The sequence below is a fragment of the Malurus melanocephalus genome, unplaced genomic scaffold (genome assembly GCF_030028575.1).
Source record: "Malurus melanocephalus ecotype Western Australia unplaced genomic scaffold, MMel_1.1 scaffold_106, whole genome shotgun sequence".
NCBI classification, from domain to species: Eukaryota; Metazoa; Chordata; class Aves; order Passeriformes; family Maluridae; genus Malurus; species Malurus melanocephalus.
The window spans coordinates 69,150-69,353 of NW_026623338.1; positions in this window are offsets into that span (position 1 = coordinate 69,150).

Below are 204 nucleotides of genomic sequence, written 5' to 3' on the forward strand. Positions count from 1 at the left end.
GGGGATGGGGCAGCGCTGTGGGGATGGGGCAGCGCTGTGGGGATGGGGCAGCGCTGTGGGGATGGGGCAGCGCTGTGGGGATGGGGCAGCGCTGGGTGCGAGGGACACCAGGGCAGCGTCCCGGAGCCTGCCCGGGTGGGCCGGGGTGGGGAGGGGGTGCCTGCCCCGGGGGCTGCCTCCCCGAGAGCCCCGTCTCTGCTGCTG